We start from the raw sequence: 22,251 nt of genomic DNA, 5'->3' as shown, positions 1-22,251 counted from the left end.
AGCTTTTTACTCGAGCAGGGAGGGTTCCTAGAAACTAAAACTTGAATGATGATTTAAGGTATTTTCTTTAAATGTTCAAAATCTTAAAATGTTTGTGTTTTTTTAATACAACAAAAAGTGGTGCCTTTGATAAGGCTGTTTAAATAAAGCTTTTTACTCGAGCAGGGAGAGTTCCTAGAAACTAAAACTTGAATGATGATTTAAGGTATTTTCTTTAAATGTTCAAAATCTTAAAATGTTTGTATTTTTTTAATACAACAAAAAGTTTATGAAGAAAGTTTGTTTTAAGTATGAAACCTGTGTGTTTAGACTTTAGTCTTATAATCAACTACTTGCCAAAGCAAAGGTGTGAGTATGTAAGTAGCCATCCGTCTGTTCAATGTGTCAAACAGAGCTGTTGGGCCAGGAATCCTTAACTTGAATATATGCACTTATTCCTCCTGAGAAATATTTGGCTAAGGTGGTAAATATTCCTATTTTAGTTACTATTGTATGTACCAAAACTGTGCTTTTAGGAGAGAAGAAATAACCATACCATATCTATTCAAAGTGACCGCTCATTTGTTCCATAGATCATGCTTTTAGTAATCAGCTACAGAATAATGATTTATGAATGTCTTGGTAAAAAGTTCCCAACAACTTTTGTGTGTGTGTCAACTTTATTGAGATATAGCTGACGTCGCGTAAGACTCATCCATTCCAAGTATATGGTGCAGTGGGTTTTGAGTGTGTTTGCTGAGTTGTGCAACCGTCATTATGGTCAGTTTCAGAACATCTTCAACACCAGGAAGAAACCCCACACCCCATGGCCTTCTCGTCCCGTCCAAGCCTTAGGCACCTGTTGAGCTAATCTCTTGCCTATAAGACAACCTGTGTCACAAGTTGAGAAGAGTGTTCAGAGGGAAGTTTCTAGGCCTCTCTCTGACGGCAATAGGCACTCACTTGGTGCGTGAGCTGCTGTGAGCAGGATGGGACCCCTGCCTGCCTGCTTGTCAGCATATCACAGAGTTGTTTTTCCCTCTGACAGCATCCCAGAGTTACATTCCTTTGGTCCTAATGTGGTTGCTGATAGAGTGCTTGGGAAGTGCTAGGTATGGCCATTACATCGTGGCGTTGTAGGTGAGGTGGGAGGTGGGGCGTGGGAGCAAACGGCCAGCCCGTTGCCTGGAACATCAGAGAATCAGAATGAGCATGGATAGGCCTGTGTGGCACGCCAGAGATGCATGCACACACATGGTGCAGCCACCTGCTGTTCCAGCAGTTGTTGGGTGGGAATCAGCAGTTGTAGCCTTGACACAGATGGAAGTAAACACGCCACACAGTTGAAGACATAAATCCCTCTGCAAGGTCACTGAGCTCATCGACCAGCTTGGTGCTTAAAGTGCCCGACGGGTGCCCGAACTTAGCAACTTCATCTCCGTCCGGTAGACCCTTTGACCAATAGATGATTTGTTGTTCAGTAATACCGGTCATTAACTGGATAGTTAAATATTAGAAAGGGAAACTGGTTACATAGCTGAGCCCAGACCTACTTAGCTGGTTTTGATTTAGAGGTTGCTATAATTTGAAGTAGAATTCATGGCCCAACTATTTCTCTTTTTTCTTAGCAATTAGTGTTGTTATTACTTGTTGGGCAAAATTTCCTTAAAAACATCACTTTGTGTATCATCAATGGCACATGTAGGAAGAGCTATATAAGATACATTTCCCTTTTTATCTTCTGTGGCTTTTAAAGTGATTATAATGTTCAGAAGAAGTCAGAGGTGCTGGGTGATATTTACAGTGAGAAAGTGGAGTTTCGGTCGGATTTCTTAAAATAATGGGCATGTCACAAATGTCAACAGGCAGAAAACTAGAAAAACGCTCAGCGATTTTGTGTTTGGAGAGGGTGCTGACAGGTGTTGGAGGTAAACTGACTCCCTGTACGCAGGGAAGGGCTTTCTGTGAGTCAGAAGGTAATTAGCTGCAGGGAAGAAAAGCACTCAGTGTTCTCTATGATGCCGCCGATTTGAACCCTCTCATTAATTCGCTCATTACTTTAAAACCATAACATCAGGGGTGGGGCCTATCCCAGTCACGTGGTGCAGAAGTCAGTAAGTCTGGTTCTGGGGTCAGCGCTCCGTCACCCATGTGGAAGCGCGTGTACCATGTCCCGTGATTCCTGCGGCCGGTGGAGGGGGTGGTCGTAGCACCTGTGGGCAAGTCAGTGTCTCAGCTCAGCCTCTAATGAGAGTCTCCTGGGTGTGCCTGTGATTCAGGACTGTGGTGAAGAGAGGATTTACTGTTTTACGGTCCTTTTACTATAACTTTTTATGCTCTTTTTCAACGTAAACAAATAATTCATAAAGTGGTCCTTTAAGTTAGTCTTAGTGCAGTTTTGTGAAGAGCCTGGGAGCACAGCTGCAGCGTTTTCTGCTTCGTCTTGAACGGTGAGGCATGCAGCTGAGCAGTCCCTGGTTTGCATTTTCTTGGTTTAACCAGTGAAGTTACTTAACCCCTGCAAAACCTCTGTTTTCACACAGAAGACACGGAGACAAAGAGGCACTTGGTAGGATTAGGAGAGTCGCCAGCTGATGGGATCGATTCTGTAATTGGCGATGCTGAAGATGGTGATGATAATGCTTGGGTTGTTCACCCGGTCTTCATACAGGGTGGGACGCTGCTGCTGCTAAGTCGCTTCAGTTGTGTCCGACTCTGCGACCTCATAGATGGCAGCCCACCAGGCTCTGCCGTCCCTGGGATTCTCCAGGCAAGAACACTGGAGTGGGTTGCCATTGCCTTCTCCAATGCATGAAAGTGAAAGTGAAGTCGCTCAGTCGTGTCCAACTCTGTGCGACCCCATGGACTGCAGCCCACCAGGCTCCTCCGTCCATGGGATTTTCCAGGCAAGAGTACTGGAGTGGGGTGCCATTGCCTTCTCTGACAGGGTGGGAGGAGGTTACACATAACCTCAAGTTGACGTAGACGTGCAATGCAGAATAGAATGCCAGGGTGTTTTGAATAGCCAGTAAAAATACTAAAATTTAAAGTATTATGCTGTCAATAATTTCAGAATATATAAATGGCATTCTAACAAATTATGCTTACGTACTTGTTTTTGATGGTAAGTCTGACAATTATTTTGTAACTTTGTCTTCTGATTAGCAGTACCTCCTACATGGGGCTAGGAGGTACCCCATGCCCCACAGCGCCCCCAGCCCTTCTCAGTGCTTGTGTGAGGGTTCTTCAAAATTAAGCTAGTATTCCTCCTCTGTGCTTGCTTGAAATGTACAGGATAAGAATTGTATGCAGTGACTCAGGAGTGGGAGAAGGAAATGGCAGCCTGCTCCAATATTCTTGCCTAGAGAATCCCGTGGACAGAGGGGCCTGGTGGGCTGCTGTCCATGGGGTCCCACAGAATCAGACACGACTGAAGCGACTTAGCATGCATGCATGCATTGGAGAAGGAAATGGCAGCCCACTCCAGTATTCTTGCCTGGAGAATCCCAGGGACAGAGGAGCTTGGTCAAGTAGTGAATCCGCACATAGCTGACTCACATTCACCGGGTGCTTGAATGGGAATTGGTCTCCCTCTTCTGTCCCCCTGACTCCATCAGGTGCCACCCATTTCACAGATGGGGACTCTGAGGCCCAAGGCTGCCCAGCTGCAGAACTGAATTCTGATCAGGTTGAGCCACCTCTGAAAACCCTTTTCTTTCCACCATTGTCTGCCTTCACTTTTCCTGGAGGGGAATATACAGGAACATACACAACTATGAAATTCCTAGTGTAATTATAAATTTCAGTTCAACAAACACGACCGAGTGGATGAAGAACTGTTTGGGGTCTAAAAGGCGCTCGCCTCCCACGCCGAATCCCAGGAAAGTTTTCATGAAGTTGGGACGACTTGAATAGAAGGATTATTTGGGGGTGGGGAGGGAACAGTGATAGGAGCAGAAAGAAGTCTTTTCCTGATTTTGATGTAATTTACATGTGATTTATGAACTGTTCAACAAGACCCCAGCTTTCCATCTAGAACGTTCCCTCTGTTTCCCTTTCTCCCTGACCACTCCTTCCTAAGTCTTTGCCTCGCCCTTCTTCCTTTGAAAGCTAAGTTTTGGCATTTTTCAGGACTTTGTCTTTAGTCTGTGAGTGACAAGTTTTCAGATAGTAATAATAAAAGTTAATAGGAATCATACAGGTTTCTGGAATAAGGCTTTAGAAACTAAATGAAGCATGACGTTTATTTGCTTTTATGAATGTGATGTGGTTACATTAGTTTATTCTAACAGATAAATGATTTCTAAAAACAGGGTCAGCTTTTATCTACTAAATGCAGTTCACAGGGGAGAGGCTTTCTCACCATGAGCCTCACAGTGGGGATGAGTGAAGCAGGAGGGGTTCTCAGTGGCAGGAAGATCGGGAAGGCCTGGTGTGTGTGTGAAAATTACTGTAAAATGTTCACTAAGCTGTTATCCTGAGTCTGTCCCCCGTCCTCTCCTTATGTAACAGCACATTTTCATTCCCCTCACTCGTTCCCGCGCTGTGAACAGTTGCATTCAAGCATTATCAGCATTAAAAACATATTTGGGAGGAAATCCAAGCCAAGCATCTGTTAAGCAGCCAGACATTTTCCAAAACCCTTTCAGCTGCAGGCAGCGGCTGTGTGCACGCCTTCTTAGGGGAGGGGTGGGAGGTTCTTCTGTGGACTTTGAGGTGAGGGGCAGGGTAAGGAGGAGCAAAGAAGGACTTACCTGGGTTTCACTGAAGGTGAAAAGTTCCAAGTCATAGAGAACAAGACCCCAGCTACCAGTATCTGATAAAATTCTGCAGTTCTGTTAATTGGTCCGAATTTGAGAGGATGTTAAACTTGTATTTTTTCTAATCCCCCCCAACTCCGCCTCCTTTTTATAGTTGAGATGGGATGTCTTCATTAGAGCTGTTTGCAAAATCCATTTTGGATATAATATGTAAAAGCTTGAAATGTATATTATTTTCTCATAAACTGTGAAACAAAAGTTTTATTTAAGAGTAGTTCTTCTAGGGTCTCTAGAGTGTGAGTGATTAAAGAGCTGGTGGTAGTTTTTTAGGGAGTGATGCATTTCAGTACGTGGAAAGAAAACAAAATCAGCTCTTTGTCTTTTTTTCATTGTTTGTCATTATTAAATTGAAGCTTATTTTGCCTACTGAGCTTATTTTTGGTGAAGAGTGCTACAACAGTTTGAGGGCTTTATTCAAAGAAGAGTATTTTCCAAGACCTTTCTTTCATGTTAACTTACAAATATAGGCCTTGTTTGGGGCCTGTCTCATACATATTCGAATTCATAGTTAATGTATGTCATAACAGGTAATTAAATAATACCAATTTAGGGAAACCAGGTAGAAATTATGAAGTAGGCAGATTTTGTGATTTTTATTAATCACTTAGTATGATCATAAAATCTGTGCACAGGTACTCAGCTAACTTGTGTACTTAGTAACACAAGTACTCAGGCTGTTCTTTATTGTGTTCCTTGGGAACAGTGGACCCGAGTTTAATCCCTGGGTTGGGAAGATCCCAGAGGAGGGCATGGCAACCCACTCCAATATTCTTGCCTGGAGAATCCCATGGACACAGGAACCTTGTGGGCTACAGTTGATGGCGTGGCAAAGAGTCGGACACAACTGAGCAAGTAACCCTTTCATTTTTTGGTGGGGGAGAGCAGTCTGAGAACAGGCTGTTGGTCTTGACTTTAGACTGTGTACTTTAAAAACAGTTTTTAGAACCCATTCTTTAATTGAAACTTGATTCCTACTATCGGCTTATTTTTTGTGTTATTTTAAGCTATAATTGTGGCTTAGCTGGTAGAAAATCTGCCTGCAATGTGGGAGACCTGGGTTTGATCCCTGGGTTGGAAAGAGCCCCTGGAGAAGGGAAGGGCTACCCACTCCAGTATTCTGGCCTGGAGAATTCCAAGGGCTGTATAATCTGTGGGGTCACAAAGAGTCAGACATGACTGAGCGACTTTCACTTCACTCACTTCACAAGCTATAATACTTTGGCCACCTGATGCGAAGAACTGACTCATTGGAAAAGACCATGATGCTGGGAAAGATTGAAGGCAGGAGGAAAAGGGGACGACAGGATGAGATGGTTGGATGGCATCGCCGACTTGATGGACATGAGTTTGAGCAAGCTCCGGGAGTTGGTGATGGACAGGGAAGCCTGGCGTGCTGCGGTCCATGGGGTTGTAGAGTCGGAGATGACTGAGTGACTGAACTGAATACGCAGTATTTTGAGAAAGATCTTTGTTTGCTTTACACAGCAGTACAAATTATATATTATACATCGTGTGCGTGTGTGCTCAGTTGCACCCAACTTTTTGCAACTCTATGGACTGTAGCCCACCAGGCTTCTCTGTCCATGGGATTCTGCAGACAAGAATACTGGAATGGGTTGCCATTTCCTTCTCCATAGGTTGATTTTTATATTGTTGGACATAGGAAACTTTTCAGTTCTAAAACTGATTTTTTTTAAGCATTCTTTGCATTCTGTTTCTTCATTTTAAATAACACGACTTGAAGAAGGCAAAGCAGTAACAGTTAAACATGTATTTGATCATTTTAGGTTATTTCTTCCCTTGGCCCAGACACGCTATAATTTTATTTGCTTCCACTTTAACACATTAGGATGTGCTAGTCATATTAGTAGTGAAGCCTCTTCATGCCAAGTGTGGGACAAATTATATTCCATGCAAGCTGGGAGTATTTTTTGTAGCAGTGCAATATATTGAGTGCTATAATTTTTATTAAAATATTAAATTGCATAATTAAAAGTAGACTATTTTATCCCAACATCCTTCGTAATAATAATAACACTAACCAACCACAGCCCTTATGCTGCTTAGCATGTGCCAGGCATTGGCTTGAACTCTTGACTTGTATTAACTCTGATCCACATTACTGCACTGCAGGGGGCGATGTACTCTTTTACAGATGTGGTTACTGAAGATCAGAGGAGTTAAGTGACTTATCCAAAGCCACACAGTTCCTTAAGTGACAAAGCCAGGCTTGGACTCCAAATGATGTTCTTAACCACAGTATTGTTCTCTTTGATGTTTTGATGTTTTCAACTGACTGATGGAAAGTTCTTTTCTCCATTACATTAATATGTCCGTAACAACGAGAATATATCTCTATATATAATAAAACACTAAATCTCTCTCCTCTCTCAAACTGTGTGTCTTTGTTAGATTGTGGGTTAACAAGGAACACATAGGAGACCAATCTGATGTAAATCTGAAGTCTGATCAATCTTTATGCTTGTAAATATGATTAAAATTGATATGGTTTTCCCTTCGGGGAAGCTTCAGAAGAAGAAAAGAAAGTGTTGTCTGCTGGGCAGAGAGGAGCTTCTGCTTCCGTAGCCATTCTTTCACACAGATGAATAGTAGGAGGAAGCCCTCATAGCGTGTGGGACCTTTTTATCTACTCCTTGATTGCCATTCAGCAAACACTTAGGCTCCCACCATCCTCTGCCTTGTGGGAGAGGAAACCAGTCATGGGAGACACAGCCCACCCCCTGTGAACTCGCTGTCCACTCGGAAAGGTGAGTTACAGGTGGGCCTTGCATCACCCTGCCCTTGAGTCCCAGCTCAAGGGGCTTGCAGGACAGACACGCCGTGACGAGCCGGGCAGGTCCCCTCCCTCGGCCACAGGGTCAAGTCCAGGACGTGGGGTGGGGAGGAGCATGGGTGGGGGTTGACCCCTGCTGTGGCTCTCACTCCCGGGCTTCTCCATTCCCTACAGTGTTTGGGGTGTTGGCACCCCTGTTCCTGCCCTGGCCCCCATTCTCCTTTCCTCTTCATTCACATTTACCCTCATTCCTCAAGGTTCAGCCCACATCTTAGGAAAGAAAAAGAGTTATTATTTTTTTAAGTTTAACTTTGGGGCTTCCGTGCTGGGTCCAGAGGTCAGGACTCGGGGCTTTCACTGCCAGGGGCCCAAGTTCAATTCCTGATCAGGGAACTAAGATCTTGGAAGCAGTGCGCTGCCTGCCCCCAACCAAAAGAACTTTAGCTTGGCTTCAAGGCTATATTCCTCAATCCTAGTTAACTTCCCTCCACCCCCATTAAGTTGTTCTCAGCTTCCAGAGTCTGTGGATGGTTTTCCTTTATGTTGGTAGTGCTTGATTAGTTTCCATGTACCTACCATAATGGACACTTTCATTATGAGAATCTCTTGAATTAGAAAATGATTTTACTTCAGCTAGAGATGCTAATGACAACACAGTGTTTTATAATGAATGTAGTATCTAGGTTTAAAAAAATATTCAGCAGGTGGCTCTAAGCCATATGCCTTCCCCCCCCCGCCCCCAGCATTTGCTTTTCTCATACATTTATTAGGAAAATGTATGTCATGAAAATAATTAGGGGCATTAAAAGACCATATTGACTTTTGTGTGCTGGGAGGTTTTTTCCCCCTTAATGGTGTACGTTCTTCATTAGTTTTTGTCTTGTATGATTAGTTTTCAGTTTAGGCCTGCTAGTAGCCTAGAGCCTCCGAATTCCTCAAATAGGAGATATTTCTTAAAAAAAAAAAAAAAAAGTAGAGGCCTTGTCTGAACTTCCACTTGCTGTTCCACGAGCTAGCTAGTATCACCGTACACAGAAGGACCACGGCGGCAGAGGATGGCTCGTAGGAAAGAGTGGCTCAGGTCCTGCATGGGACCTGCTCGGCTGCACAGCTCAGTCACTGCCTGTCAGAGGGGAGCTGACTTAGCATTTTATGCTTCGGGTCCATTAGTTAGTAACAACATCATGCAAAAATTTTGAGGCCTCTGGACAGAGCACTTTAACACAGGGCCTGATGTTTCTTTCATGTAAATAGATCCTAACACTGTAAAATATATAACCTGTTTTTCATGACGATGGTGATTTTTGCTTTTGAAAAGTTGCTCATTTGGGGAATGCATCCTGAAGAAAACTGAAAGTGAAGTCGCTCAGTCGTGTCCGACTCTTTGCTACCCCATGGCCTGTAGCCTACCAGGCTCCTACGTCCACGGGATTTTCCAGGCAAGAGTACTGGAGTGGGTTGCCATTTCCTTCTCCAGGGGATCTTCCCCAGCCAGGGATCGAACCCAGGTCTCCTGCATTGTAGGCAGACGCTTTACCATCTGAGCCACCAGGGAACTTGATGGCCTTTTTAATATACAGTGTTCAGGGTGGCAGTGTATAGGATTTCTGGCCAGCGGTTCAGATGGGTCCATTGTAAGTGGGGCAGTGCTGTAGGAAAGGCCGAGCGTCATCTCTGAGATTGGAGAGAACATGGGAATCGATGCTTTCTTTCAAGGCTCTCAGAGATGCTGCGTTTTCACAGTAGCACGCAGAATACTTAGAGCCAGCTTATGGCCAACTTTCCTGAACTGGTTATTCATATTCTAGAACATGTTTTCCTACAGAATTGATACTAGTGACTAGGCTTTCAGGCCAGCTGCTAGAAATCAGCCTGCCTTGTAACCTCCATCAGGACTGGGTCCGGCTCTTCTAAGCGCTTAGAGTCATCAGAGCTGGACGCACAGGAAGTATGAGGTCTGGGTGTGCACAGGAGTCAGCTTGAAGTTGAGTTGTTTTGTTTTTTTTTTTCAACTTGTTTATAAAGTATAATTTTACCAAATTACTGTTAAGTCATAATTAGTTTTAAGGGAAGGTTTCCTTACATCTGGAAAACACAGATGCAAACCAGTAATTTTTCAGATCAAAACCATAAAATTATAAGCATATTTGTCAGCTCATTCAGTCCTTCCATTAACTTTTGTGAAGTCAGTAGGTTTACCATTAGAATCCTTCAGTTATTTAGTCAGTTCAGAAACTGATATTTATCCTAAAGTCCTTTCTGTAAATCTTGAAGAGAAAGAATTTTTGTGAGAAACTTGGTTGGTGCTGTGACAATAGTTTTAAGATATTAACTAGAATTATGACTGAGGACATTTTATCCGGACATACCAGAAATGTAGAAACTCCATATAATTTCTATATTAGTAACATTTACCATACATATAACCTGAGATGCATTACTCACTTGACAATATGAAGTTGAGTATTTTAACATTGAATGCTGCCTGTACAAAACTCCCTGTATCAGACACTAAACTATTGCTTGACATAAAGTTTGTGAAAAAGCACATCTTCTGGGTCAGTGATGAGGGCGTTTGTCCAACGCGTCTCTGATACTATTTCTGTGTAACTTTCGCCATTCTCAGCTTCTGACATCCACACCCTGTCCTGTCCTAGGCCCGCTTGTCCATGGTGTTTAAATGTGGTTTTTGTGAGAGCTCATTTGCACCTGTTGAAAACACTGGCATAATTTGTACATTGGTAAACCCCAGAAATCTGAGCCTTCTTTCACTGGTGCTTCCTATTTCAGCTAGAACATTCTTTCCGCATGTGCGTGATGGGATCTGCACAGTTTTCAAATGGTTCAGTCTTTTCTCTGTGACAACGAAGTTTCTGATTCGGTGGGGGACACCCCCGCCTCCACTTCTGAATGAAGAAAAGAAGGGCTTAGATTATTTTTGAGGCAGCTGCTAACAGAAACCGTGTTTTCTTAAGAGCCGCGCGTGTCATCGTGTAACGATGATGTGTGTTGGCCCAAGCTGGGAACAGTCCTGCTGGAATGAATGGGCGATGCCTCGGCCTGGAGGAGCCGCCTGGTGTGACCCGACAGCCTCAGCAGCCGGCTGTTTGTGCGCCTAGAACCAATTGTAAGGCCGTCTCCGCCTGTGCACACACCAAGGCCGTTGAGGAGGTTGAGTGTCAGAGGGTGTGGGGGGCGGGGTTGGGGTTGGGGGGCCTGAGTGCTCCAGGATCCAGGATGACTACCGGCCTGTGGTTTCGCCAGTCACGGGTTAGACCTCTTAAAGCCCACTGTGCCAGATGACCCCCATTCTCATTAAATGATACAGGCTGTGGCATCAGCTCTTCTAAGTAAATATGCGCTGTGCTGTGCACAGTTGCTTAGTCATGTCCCACTCTTTACAGCGTCATGGACTGTAACCCGCCAGGCTCCTCTGTCCCTGGGATTCTCCAGGTGAGAATACTGGAGTGGGTTGCCAGGCCCTCCTCCAGGGATCTTCCCAACCCAAGGATCGAACTCAGGTCTCCTGCACTGCAGGCGGATTCTTTACCATCTGAGCCGCCAGGAAAGCCCTTAAGTGAATATATTTGGTGTCTATTCCAGACAGAAGAAGATCGAAGCTGCAGAAGAATGGAATGTGAACACTGCTTGATCCTTCTGGAATGTAACTTTCAGTTAATAATGTAATGAGAAAAGCAGTCATTATCCTTGGTGTGTTTAAATACCTTGTAAATTTTTCTTTCCCTCCCACCTTGGAAAGTCTCTCTTATCTGATAAGCAGTTGTAAACACTGTTTCATTGTATCCCTTGCAACAGTTTAAATCAGAGGGTGAAAGCTCAAAATAAACAGAATGCCTTTTTATAATAGAAAATAAAATGTTAATCACAGGATCAACAATACTAAAGCTATGTCATATCTCTCTGAAGTTTAAAACTTGATTAAGTAGGTGTTAAAGTAGGTGGAAATTCTCCGGTTTAATATCATTCAGGACTGGGAAGTACACGGGCTTGATTTCTTTGTCAGTATTTTAAAATAACAAGTCTGTCCGTAGAATCTCATTGCTGCCTTGACTGAGCTGTGGGGACCTGGGAAGGGACTAACAGAGATGGGCTGGCTTCGCCTCACTTGGCTCCACCTCTGGCTGGCTTCTCAGGTGGGTCCAAAGCCATCATTTCTCTTCTGGCTCTAAGGATGGAGATGCTCTGAGTGTTAAGGACCTAGACCATCCTAACCCAACATATCGCCCTTTCATCCAGCTCCAAAGCCTTGTGTATTCCCCAGTTCAACCCCGTCCTGCCCCCTCCCCCAACCATTTCTGCAGAGCAGCCATAGGGAAGCGTTGTTGTTGAGTAAGTCATGTCCGACTCTCTAACTCCATGGACTGTAGTCCCCCAGGCTCCTCTGTCCTTGAGATTTCCCAGGCGAGAATACTGGAGTGGGTTGTGTTTCCTTCTGCAGGGGATCTTCCTGACCCAGCGATCAAACTGCATCTCTTGCATCAGCAGGTGGATTCTTAAAGGTGGATTCTTAACGCTGTTGGTTTCTTCTTTCAGCTCTTCTTTCTCCAGTGCCCCCTCCACTCACCCATCCTCTCTCCTCCCCTTCACGTGGCGGCTGGGGACAGGGGAGGAAAAGGGTGACCATCTATTGTAGCCCCCAGTCTCCGCAGCATGCTCCTAAATGCTGGTGAGGCACACTCCAGTGACCTTTTCCAGCTCCCCTCCAGAGTCTGCCCTGGAGGTGCAGCCCCTTCCATTGCCCCTGCTGAGCCTCCTGCTCTGTCCCTGGGTTGGCCGGCTGGCCTCCTGACCTCTCCTTGGTCCCTCTGCCCACACCAGCAGGATGTGTGTCCACCCAAAGTGGAAGGAGTCAGCCGCAGAGTCTGCAGCCCTCTCTCCTTCCCTCACCTCAGCCTGCGGAGCAGGGGCGCTATGCCAGGAAACACTGCCGAGATGGGACCGGCATGCGAGTGCGTGGGCATGTCTCCCTCTGCCCTGGCTGCAGGCCTGAGTCAGGTCCGCACAGTACCAGAGCGAGTGTCCTGGTACTGTCACAGCTGGGGATTTGCATTTTGCTGCCATAATACCTTGTTTTATGTATGGGTACAAACCTCAGAATTCTAGGGAAGCTCAGTCTGAATTACGGAAAAATGCAATAGTGTACAGTTTATTTACAGCTGTCGTGATATACAACTTTACATGAACAGTTTTGTTAACTCAGGAGTCCTATTAGGGTGAAAAAAACGTCTTTTAAGAAATTTGTTCTTATAGTTTAACTCAAATTGAAGTCACACTGAAGAAACTCATAATCATTTGAACCTTGCTTTGGAAAATGCACGGAATTTGTGGTCGGTTCCTCATAGTACTCACATACGCAGTGTAGGTTTGTAGTGTAAGAATTTCTGTTGTAGAAATTAAAATGCGTCTTGATTTTGTTTCAAGATTTCACAGTCCATGCTGAGAGAGCAGAGTTCACGAGTTAGACTTTGTGGACTTAGACATCTTAGTAAAAAAGATAGACGGCTTGCTGCCTTTTTGCCTTGCTTGGTTTTGACTTTAGAGTGTGGGAAATTTAAGTGTATCAGAACATCATGGGGTTAGTTGATAACACACCAGAAGGAGTCATGCATGTGTTATATACCTCTTTTAATTAGAAAGACAGAGAATGGTCATCCTTAGGCTTGTGTAGCTGAAATCTTGTATCATGCCCTTTTGTAGTATTCTTGCTGGGAAATCCCATGGACAGAGGAGCCTGGCAGGCTGCAGTCCACAGGGTCGCAAAAGAGCCGGGCACGACTCAGCGACTAAACAGCAACAACCCCTTTTGTTAAGGCAGCTGCCGATGAAGAGTGTTGAATGTGTGTTAGCAGCGCTGACTGCCACTTCAAAGCGATATTGAGTGGATTGGGAAAGTGAAAAGCATTGATTTGAACCGTTCATTACTTTGATGGTTAATTGTATGTAAGTGGGTGGATTGAATACACAGGGAGCTTGTTGGAGCCAGGGCTCCAGGCTGTGTCCCTGGACCCCCTGATGTGCTGTGGGGGTGGGTGGGACAGGAGCCCTAGGTCCTCCCTGAACCTCCGTCCCCTGAGGGTGCTCTCTCCCACTGTTCTGAGCCCCCTGAAAATTCTGGGTGCCTGGCACAGACGGGGCACTGCCCTCAACACCGGTGAGCCAAGACACAGCGCTCTCAGGTGGGGAACAGACAGGGTGGCTTGCCCTGTGTGTTTTTCTCAGAAGCAGACGCGTGGCTTCCCTGTTGATGAAAGCCATGAAAATGTGCACAGGAGCCTTGCTGGTAAAGCAGATTGGAAGCAGAGAGGTCGGATGGTATTTGTGATTTATTGATGTTGGAGTTCTAGAGCCTTCCTAAACACTGGGTGAGAGATGCTGTTAACTCTGAAGCTCATGACATGGTCAGACGCTGGCTAGGGCCTTCTTGTTTCCTGCACCCATCACTCTGGGCCAAGAGCAGTTTACGAAGGGAGGGGGTGAGGCGGGCACCCCCTCATTACTTGGGCTTCAAAAACAGCTGAACTTTCTGGGCTTTAGAGGAGGGAGTTACTGAGGGGCATGTGTCCCATGGATCAGGCTTCCTTTGTCCCTTCATATAAGTTTAATTTGCATGTGTTGAGGTCAAGCCGCCAGACAGACTCCTCAGCACAGATACTTTGTCACTGGGACCAGAGGGTAAGGTTAGTGCGATCTTAAAAGGCAAGTGCGTTTGCTCACAGGACACGTTTTGGAGCAGGGTTCTTGGTAATAACGTCATTCTGCCCGTTCAATAGAATTGTTTTAAACTGAGCAGAGCCATTTTGGACCGGGTGACAACCCGCCTGGGGTCCTTTTGGAGGACCCAGAGCAGCTCCATCTGACGGTGGGGAGGACGTGGAAACCAGGTATAAATCTGCAAACACACCACATTGTTGGGGATGGAGAGCCGAAGGCGATTGGGAATAACACAAATTCTGCCGATTTCTTAACTAGTACATTAAAAAAAAATTTTTTTTTCCCCCTTTTCCAGTTTTCGGAACTACCCTGTTAAAAGAATAGTGCGCTCGAAGCACAGGGAAAGGATGAATATCAATTTGTTGGTGAACCAGCTGCTCGATCTTATCATCGTGGGGGCATGTTTTATTTTTGACGCAAAGGAGGGAGGTTCGGCCCCCAGAGCTGCAGCCTCCGCCAGCCCAGCTCTGCACGCTGCTCACGCAGCTCTCCTCTGCACAAAGGGGATGATGTAATCTTTTTCACCGCCGGCCACGTGGCCAGCGTGCATGCCGTCACTGTCTTCACGCGGGTACCTCTGCGCTGCCCGGACCCGCCGCCTTTGGAAGCAAACGGCATTCCTCTTGCCAAGGCCGGTCTTCACCTGCATACACACGCGTGTGCCCTCGCATTCCTGGGTCACGTGGGTGACTTTTTTTCTTGCAGAAAAATGACCCAGGCAGGCATCTTGTAGAGAGCCATGCGGGCAGTGTGTGCATACATTTAAACTTGGGGGAGGGGACTCCGTTGCCATGAGCAACCACTAGCCTATTTATTAGAGGGGTGCAGTGCTCAAAGCTGCCCCGCCTCGCACTGCTTTCCCGCAGCGCACCGGAGCCTGGGGAGAACAGGAAGGCGGGACCCCGGGCAGCCGCCCCTACGGAGGCGCAGCCTTTCCGGCTGAACGCGTCCTCCCACGTGTGCTGCCTCTCCGCGGCCCTTCCTCCGCGGCCGTCACTCCGTCCTGTTGATGGAGGGCCTTGACTGCGGCCATGGACTGCGCCCTTGTTTGTTCAGCCCAGGGTTAAGCGCTTTTCCTGCACTGGCTTGTTAGGTTCTGCCAAGAGCTTCTGAAACGCACGTTTACAGGGGAAGACTGTAGCTGAGGGCAGGAGAGGCGGGGGGGCGGAGAGTGGGAAGGGGGGCCATGTTGCGTTTCATCCCTGCTTATTTTTCTGCCCGGAAAGAAAGGACGAGATTTGGAGCCTTCCTTCTTCCTGTGCCTCCCCGGGGGTTCTCTTCCCTGTTGTTATGAGTCCCTGGCTTAGTGACACCAAGACAGCTTTGCTCCTTCAGGCCTGGCGTTCTGGGTGAGGTGATTTTGGCGGGTGGGTGCAGCTACCTGAAATATTGGAAGAGACTCTCAGGCTGGCCAAGATTGTTGGCGGGAAGAGAAGGGGGCAACAGAGAATGAGATGCTTGGGTAGTATCACTGACTCAGTGCACATGAGTTTGAGCAAACTCTGAGAGACAGTGGAGGACAGGGGAGCCTGGAGTGCTGCAGTCCGTGGGGTCGCAGAGAATCAGACCCAGCTTAGCAACAACAACCTGAAAGTCTTAAGGGATTGTAAGATTTCCTTGGTTTGGGAGAGCCCCACGCCTCTGGGAACCTTACTGTGGAAGCTGCGTCAGCACTCGTTTTGATCAGCATTTCTGGGCTGCTCAAAAGTAACAGAGCCCCTTAATCCCAGAGTCTGCAGGTGCCCAGTCTGGAGAATCTGCAGCCTTGAGTACATGGAGCTGGAGAGGAGCGCCTGCCAGCCAGCCCGCCTGGCACGCATGCCTTTTGCTGCAACAGCCTGGCTTGCTTTCCTCTCCTGGCGGTGCAGGCTCAGTTCTGGGGAGCCATGAACAGGGGTGTCCTGCCTCTTTATTTACTGAGCTGATCTTTGAAGAGCACCACTGCAGGCAGCTTTTGCTGCTTTCCACGCTCCACCTCGCCGAATCCCCGCAGTGTCCCTGGGAGGTGGGGACTGCAGTGGATGGTGGGGGGTGGCCTGGAGTCCATCTGCAGAGGGGTGGGGATGGCCTAATCTCTGGACACAGTGGTTGCCGATAGAAGCCCTGGGATCAGGGAGTGATGATTTCAGAAAAGACCATTTTCGTTTCTTCTCTAAAATCAGAAGGGAGGGCTGTTAGCAGTGAAGGCGTTCAGGTGTAAAAGGGAAGCAGAGCAACCTTGTATCTTAAAACCGTGCTCTTCTTGGCGAAACACAAGGTGATTCTCAGGTGAAAGGGTGAGCCGAGGTCGAGGATTTGAGGAGACCAGGGTGGGGAGACACCAGCCATGGTGGCTCAGGCGCCCCGGTGGCTGGCAGCCCCTCGTCCCTGTCTGTCCACCTGGTAGATGGTTTCATGTACGGGGGGTCATCAGCATGTAGGATGACGGTAAATAAAGCCTAAGAAGCACATACTTCCCAAGGGGCTAGCCTTTAAAAGATGTTCTCCCTAAGCTGCATGTCTTCAGCCTGAATCAGATCCTGTAGGATAAGACACTGAAACAAAATTACCAGTTTGGCTTTGTTTGCACTTATTTACAAGAGGAAAAGGTTACCTTCTCACTGTATACTCAGTAGTGTCTCGTTCCGGATTTTGTCTCATTAAAAAAGGAAGCGTCTTTTGTGCAAGGCTCAATGGGCTGGGGCTCTCCCAGCTCGTCTGTCGATAGATCTGGTTGCTCTTCACTCCCGCTGGTTCTGCCTCCTGCCCTTCCTCGCCCTCCAGCCCTCCGGCCTGACTTCCATCCCTCAGGTCTGCCTTCCCCTCTTTGACATAAAACATACGTGCTCCCGCCGGGAGCCTGGCCAGCACAGGGTGCCGGAGCAGCAGGCGAGCTGACCTCACTCGGTCAGGTGGCCCCACCTGCGTCACTGAGGGAGCCACATCTCTTCTCAATGTGGGGGCCTGTTCCAAGGGGCACCCGTGCTCTCTGTTGCCAGCTCCGGTAGCAGGGATCAAAGATGACCCAAGAGCCCAGGCAGTGATCAAGCCATCTCTTGAACGTTCCTTTAAGACTGACCTTTCCAGGCCTGGAGTATTCCCCTTAGACAAGCTACCTGCGTACAAACCCTGCGTGGGTTTTTCTTTGGTCTGTGGCTCCTGCAGCCCTGCCAGGGGAGCAGGGGGACGAGGTATGCAGCCATTCCTGCTTCTGCCAAGCTCGTGGGGAGGGAGGAGGTGCTGTGGAGGGTGGCCATACCCTGGGCAGACTCCTGGCAGGACTGGCCTGCACACTCAGGGCTCCTGGACTTGGCCATACACACCATCACCATTTATGCCCACTGGGGGAGCCTGGCCCAAAGTTCCAAGTCGCCTGTTGATGTGTTTGCTCAAGGAAGCACCCTCCGCATCAGCAAGCTGTCTGGTTAGTTGTGCGGGTTATCCCAGTCAGTCCACTGCTTGTCCAGCCGTAGTTAAGAGGAACTTGGCTGAAGGAAAGGAAGTCTGATTCCAGGGGAGATGGGAGCTCTGTTCTGTGTTCACCTTAGGGAGGGTGTGCATTGAGCACCCCTGAGTGTGGAAGAAAAGAGCAAAAGCTTTGGAAAGATATTTATTAATAGCTTATTATTTTCAAATGTCTATTTGGGGGTATATAAGAGACTACTTATATATGGTAACAACAAATTTAGTGTGTTGAAAACCAGAGACATTACTCTGCTAACAAAGGTCCGTATAGTCAAGACTATGGTTTTCCTCATGGTCATGTTCAGTTGTGAGAGCTGGACCATAAAGAAAGCAGAACGCCAAAGAATTGATGCCTTCAAACTGTGGTGCTAGAGAAGACTCCTGAAAGTCCCTTGGACAACAAGGAGATCAAACCAGTCAATCTTAAGGGAGATCAACCCTGAATATTCACTGGAAGGACTGATGCTGAAGCTGAAGCTTCTGTATTTTGGTCATCTGATGCGAACAGACGACTCCTTGGAAAAGTCCCTGAGGCTGGGAATGATTGTGGCAGAAAGAGAAGAGGGCATTGGAGGATGAGATCATTGGGTGGCATCACTGATGCGGGCAAACTCCAGGAGATTGTGAAGGACAGAGGGGGTGACGTGCTGCAGTCCCTGGGGTCGCAAAGAGCTGGACACGACTGGGCAACTGAACAGCAGCAAAGAGACTACTGGTACAACAACACATTTGTAACTGGGGAAAGGTAGTAAAGTTCTTTGGTGATGGAATTCTTGAGCAAAAGCCTTTGAAGAACATTGCTTTAGGGCAGCGGGTCTCCTAGTACACTTCCAGGCTCCCAGGAACTTGTCAGGAGATCTATGAGGTAAAGCTGTTTGCATAGCAAAGTCTGAGCTGTTCCTAACTCATTCTTTCCAAAGGATATAGTGAGGTCTCCCAGGGTCTGCCTGGCAAGTAACATCACAACAGATTAAAGACAGTCAGTTGTGAGAATCTACACAGTCTACCAAGCCAGACGTTAAAGTCAGTCTCTAAAGTGTAGAACAACGCCAGCCTTCTTTTTTTTGTATATTTTGGAAGTACAGATTTTCAGGTGGAAAGTCTTCCTTATTTAATATGTAACAGATGTACTATCTTTAAAAATATTCTTGGTTTTAGGTTTGAATATGAGTATCCGTATTAGATACCTAGATATTACGTGGCTGGACTTGTTGGCAAGCAGAAACTACGTAAACCAAAGCTTTTTCGGATCCTCAGTGCTTTTTCTAAATTGGAAGGATAATTGCTTTACAGTGTTGTGTCGGTTTCTGCCGTACAAACATCAGGCATCAGTGTGTGTGTGTGTAGTAGTGTTGCAGTGTTAATCGCTCAGTTGTGTCCGACTCTTTGCAACCCCAGACAGTAGCTGCCAGGCTCCTTTGTCCATGGGATTCTCCAGGCGAGAATACTGGAGTTGGTTGAAAGCATCGAACCTGGGTCTCCTGCGTTACAGGCAGATTTCTTTACCGTCTGAGCTACAGGGAAGCTCATGCATGCATGCGTGCGTGTGTGTGTGTGTGTTTGGAGGTGTGTGTGTGTGTTTGGGAGTGTGTGTGTCCCTTGTCTCTTGAGCCTCCCTTCCACCCTTCTCTGTGGTTTTTACTGATGTAAAGGGGTCTCGCCACCAAACCTTTGAGGACTGCTTGCTGTGATCGAGGTCTGGTGGGCGGGTCTGGGCCTTGCAGTCCAGCAAAATGCCCAGAACAGGAGTCGGGGGAGGGCCCGGCGGGGGAGGCCAGGAAGGCAGGGGCCCCTTTGTGCCTCTCCCTGGCGCATCCTCCCTGGGGGAGGCATGGTGGGCTGCTTCTGGCCTTCTCCCCCCGCCATCCCCCATTTCTGCTCCAGCCCACACCAGTGGCATGATTGGACTCTCATGTATTAAATAGGCTTTTGTGGGAACCCCTGAGACCCTAAGACCACCCTATAGCCCTATTTCTTTGAGAAGCTCCACTCCTGAAATCCAGCAACGGCAGCCTTGCTGACTGAGTGTTGGAACACCCTGGCTGTCAGGCAGTTAGAGACCGAGTTCGTGTGCAGGTCTCCACAGCAGTTCCTTTTTGGCAAATCCTCTTAAGGAATCTTAAATAGGAGGAACTATGAGGGGAATTTGGTTGAGATAGAAATAGAAAAGGAAACATCTGGAATATCCTGTTCTTGCGGGCTCAAACTTTCCGGACAAAATGTGAAACCCTGGACTACTGTTCTGTTAGCCCAGAGAGATCGGAACCTAAAAATAATTTCAGGCCAATCTCTTGTCCAGTAGCACGCTTGTTTTTGTTTCCTAGTTCAATTCATTTTGGAGAAAGGTACCGAACGGTTGTCTCTTTAACAAAAACATGCAGGCTCATCTGACAGTGCCCGCTTCAGTGAGGGTGTACAGTCCAGCCATTTGGGAACACGTTTGGCATCACCGTGTAACCTCTCACCCCAGCAGTTCCTCCCCTAGCCTGCCCCTCGGCCCAGAGATGCTCTGGAAGTGTGTTCTGGGAGACACGTGGACACGGCTGTTCAGGCAGCATCATTTATAAGAGCAAAATGGGAAGACAGGGCAAGTTCCATGAACCCGAGTCACAGAGTGGAGCATTAAACAGAGCTCAGCGCGCACATGCACACAGACGAACCATCCAGACTGGATCAAGTTGCAGAGAATGCGTGTAGTATGATTGCATTCCCATGAAGCCCAGAGACAGGCCAACGGAGCAATACGTCACGCAGCAGTAGATTCAGAAATGGCGAAACTAAAGAAAAGCTGCTGCTGCTAAGTCATGTCAGTCGTGTCCGACTCTGTGTGACCCCATAGACGGCAGCCCACCAGGCTCCTGTCTCTGGGATTCTCCAGGCAAGAACACTGGAGTGGGTTGCCATTTCCTTCTCCAATGCATGAAAGTGAAAAGTGAAAGTGAAGTCGCTCAGTCGTGCCCGACTCTTAGCGACCTCATGGACTGTAGCCTACCAGGCTCCTCTGTCCATAGGATTTCCCAGGCAAGAGTACTGGAGTGGGTTGCCATTGCTTTCTCCAAAGAAAAGCTAGGGAATGGTTATCCTGAGAGCTGGCATAGTGGTATGTCTGGAGACAGGAGGTGGGCACCGTCAGACCAGGGCATGGGGGAAGCCTCCAAGGAATTGGCGGTTTCTGGTTCCTAAACGGGTTGCTAATTTCAAACACACACCAGTAACACATATACACACCTTCATACAGACCAGCTGGGTGGACATCCTCTTCTGAGTCTGGGGCCTATTTTTGCCTGTGCTTTCATTTTAGTAGTTGAAAGAATTAGAAAAATTGATTTAAAACCCTTTTTGTCTTACCATACAGTGAATAATTGAATATTTAAAGCCATCAGGGCTCTTAGAAGTTATTTCCTGTAATAGCACCCACCCCTCCTCCTGTTTTGAGGTTTCGAGGTGGAGAATTGGCCGATGTCATATTGTGAGCTTTCACAGAACCATCTGGGCTTGCTTTCCACAAGGAACAAAGAAGGGAAACTTAGTGTGGCTTTTTCATCACTTTAAAAACTTATTTTTGAATGAGTTTGCCTTTAACAAGTGGACAGGAGGAGAAGGGGATGACCGAGGACGAGATGGTTGGATGACATCACTGACTCGGTGGACATGAGTTTGAGCGAGCTCCAGGAGATGGTGACAGACACGGAAGCCTGATGTGCTGCAGTCCATGGGGTTGCAGAGTTGGACACGACTGAGTGACTGGACAGCCTGGGACAGTGTACACACGAAGGCCAGCAATTTGGGTGCTGTTCATCGCCGGGACTTACCACGTGTCTAGGGAAGAGTCCTGTTTATTCCCGTTCATCTATTAAAATGAGAGATGACTGTGGATTAAAACGAGAGATGGAATGTGGAAGATGAGGACAAAAAGCACTCTATCTGCCTTCTGGCCTTGGGGTAGTTTCGCAGGGGGTAGGGAGGGACCTCCTCCTGTTGGTTTCAGGCTTTCCTGGGGGGCAGGACTCGTGCAGGTGGGGGCCACAGACGTGGGAGCCAGGTGCCCTCTTCCTTGTGGCGCCAAGCCAGGTCACGCCAGCAGTCCCCCAGACTTGGTGTCCCTAGCCAGCGACACCCTTCAGTCCCTCCCCACTCCCCCTTTGAAGCCTGGAAAGGTATCTTACTCCAGTGGATGGGCTGCTGACAATAGAGGGTTGGAAAGGGAGCACTTTTTGAGTTATTAAAATGTTGATCGTCACCATTTTACTCCAGATGACTTCCAGAAAGTTGGTTCCTTTCATGTGCCTTTCAGTCTCATCAATTTTCACTTCTTATTGTATTTTGGTTTGCCCCCTTCCACAGGACAGGCTGAGCAGGACCCTGAGACAGCTCAGGTGTAAGCTGGGTGCCCCTGGGTTGGGGGGGAGTGTGACCAAGAGGTCAGGATAGCTGCAGACTCTTAGGCAGAAGAGAGGCCTTCCCAGGTGGTAAAGCGTCTGC

At 47.3% G+C, this 22,251-nt stretch overlaps 1 protein-coding gene and 1 non-coding gene across 5 annotated transcripts in view; one reads left to right on the top strand and one right to left on the bottom strand.

The window, feature by feature from the left end:
• TRIO (trio Rho guanine nucleotide exchange factor) overlaps positions 1 to 22,251 on the top strand; it is a 362,510-nt gene that overhangs the window by 89,950 nt on the left and 250,309 nt on the right. The window lies entirely within an intron of this gene.
• On the bottom strand, positions 9,077 to 9,148 carry TRNAC-ACA (transfer RNA cysteine (anticodon ACA)). The gene has a single exon. It is a non-coding gene; the product is annotated as a tRNA-Cys (tRNA).

This window comes from Bos javanicus, chromosome 20 (assembly GCF_032452875.1).
Source record: "Bos javanicus breed banteng chromosome 20, ARS-OSU_banteng_1.0, whole genome shotgun sequence".
In the NCBI taxonomy this organism is placed as follows: Eukaryota; Metazoa; Chordata; class Mammalia; order Artiodactyla; family Bovidae; genus Bos; species Bos javanicus.
Note: the sequence above shows the minus strand (reverse complement) of the source record. Positions and strands in the feature narration are given on the sequence as shown.